Here is a 2,500-nt window from a genome sequence, read left to right as displayed (position 1 = left end):
GCTTCAAACTCGAACAATCTGCCTGGGCCGTCGAGAGTGGAGGTAAATCCCCCCCTGACAGATGACGAAAGCTTCACCGTTGTTCCTTCAAAAAGGAAACATAAATTGAAGCATCTAAATGATAACAATAGTCAAGATGTGACGGCGAGCTGTGCAAAAAAAGATGGCGCCGGCTGCCGAGAATAATGACTCGTGTTTGGAAGCAACAATAGATGCTCTTTTTAAAACGAAAAATCGATTTGATGTAATTGCTCCAGAGGATGATGACTTTTTTGTCGGTGGGGTTGGTGAACATGAGCAGGAGATTGGTTTTGTGCAGCAGGGAGCACACGTGACCACTCCCATAGTCACAGGCACCTTGGATATTAACACCGAATCCACTGTAACCCCCTCCCTGTAAAGACCAACAGTGAAATGTGTACCGTTTCTAAGTCACCAATTACTCCAAACCTGGGTGAATCAGGGTGTAAAGCTTCAACTAGTGAAACACCAGGTTCATCTCAAGCGGAATATAACGTTCCTTCCATTAGTATTCTTCCTCCTCCCCGTTTTCTTCACCCTCCCACTCCTCCTCCTCCTCCCCCTCCCACTTCTAATCTTCTTCCTCTTCCCACCCCTCCACCTCCCCTACTCCACCTCCCCCACTCCACCTCCCCTACTCCACCTCCCCTACTCCACCTCCCCCCACTCCTCCTCCCCCCACTCCTCCTCCCTCCACTCTTCCTTCCCCGACTCCTCCGACTCCTTCTCCCCCTTTGGAAGCGGAATGTGAGGCTTCCCTTATTAAACCATCAGCTCCATCTTTGGAGCATAACGATAATGTAATGGACACCAATCAGTACTCGGATTATGATTCCGATGGGGACTCATCACTTGCTTCTTGTGGCAGTGCTGAAGCATGGAATGATCCAGTTTCCCAAGATTCGGAGAGTGTTACCAGTGTTCCACCTGCCGATATCATAAAGTTTCTTCATGACACCTTTCGTAAGAAACATGTTAAAATTAAAAACTTTTTCCCCGACTTGTCCGGCTTTATAATCTCTGCGAAGCTTTTGCTCCTCAAAGCCGGACAGCTTGGTGTGACGGAATCACAAGTGTATCGACTCCGGAAATGCATCCTCAAAGCAAAGAATGAGCTGCAGACACAGAGAGACTAAGTTTTTGACACACCCTAACTCTATGTTAGCCTATGGCCTTCTCTATAGCGAGTTTAAATATTAATGGGGGACGCTCCTCCATCCGTAAAGCAGAAGTTAAACAGTTTGTTGAGACCAATCACATTGATGTTTTGCTTTTGCAAGAAACAAGATGCAGCTCCTCTTGTGCAAGTGAATGGCAAAGGACAATGAGGGGAAAATGGTTTTTTAGTAGTCTGGAACACCCAAGGGCTGGGGTGGCTGTTTATATACAACCTTCCTTTTGCAGTCCCAGTGTTGTTTTTAATGAGATTATCAAAGGGTATTTGATTTCACTCACCTTCACACACAATGGCTTTAAACACACCGTACTGAATGTCTACGCACCTAGCGATAGCACGGAGAGACTCGCCTTTTACACACACTTAGAAACTTCTCTTGTACATATTGATTTTGATGGCCTTGTCTGCTTGGGTGGAGATTTTAACTGCACGATGGACCCCACCATTGATCGTAATGGAGAGGAGCCGCACCCAGCAAGCGCAGCGCCTTTGTTGAGAGCCTTGTCCAAGTTTTCCCTGGTTGATGTGTTGAGAATCCGCAATCTTTCTCTCCGCCAATACACGTGGAGTCGGTGTTCAAAAGGCCACGTATCACTTGCAAGATTGGACCGTTTCTACATCAACAGTACCTTTTTAAATGTTGTGAGCAATATGAACATTATTCCGAGCGGCTTCTCAGACCATCACATGGTCGCACTTTGTATTCACCAACCAGTTCGGAATCGTGGTGCTGCCTACTGGACCTTCAACGCAAGCCTCTTGGATGACCAACTGTTTGTCGATGCCTTTGGTGTGTTCTGGAGAGCCTTGCTCCAACGTAAAACTTCCTTCCCCTGCCTTGGAAAATGGTGGGACAACGTCAAAGTGCAAATAAGATCCTTTTGCCAACAATATAGAGCCTACCACACCAAATATGACTCTCTGCCCTTCAATCCTTGCTTGCCAAAGAAATATTATATTTGCAGATCATCCTCTTGGCCTCAAATCATGAAAGAACCAACCTCTTGCTGGCGAAGAAAAAAGCTCTTCTTGCTGGACTTTGTGCAAAGCGAGCCAGAGGAGCGCTGATTCGTCTCCGACTGGAGAATTTGTGCTACCTGGACACATCCTCTAAATTCTTTTTTGGACTGGAAGATCAAACAAAGAGAAGTCAGCAGATAACTTCAGTAAGGACAAAGGAAGGAAGGATAACACACAATCAAAAAGATGTCAGAGCCTCACTCAGACACTACTTTACTGAACTTTATCATGCTCCGAAAATCGACAACAAAATGGTAACAGTGCTGACTTCTTCCTTCCCTA

Source organism: Eptatretus burgeri, chromosome 3 (assembly GCF_056783735.1).
Source record: "Eptatretus burgeri isolate ZD-2024b chromosome 3, Ebu_testis_v1, whole genome shotgun sequence".
In the NCBI taxonomy this organism is placed as follows: Eukaryota; Metazoa; Chordata; class Myxini; order Myxiniformes; family Myxinidae; genus Eptatretus; species Eptatretus burgeri.
The sequence above is the reverse complement of the archived record's forward strand: the minus strand, read 5'-3'. Positions refer to the sequence as shown.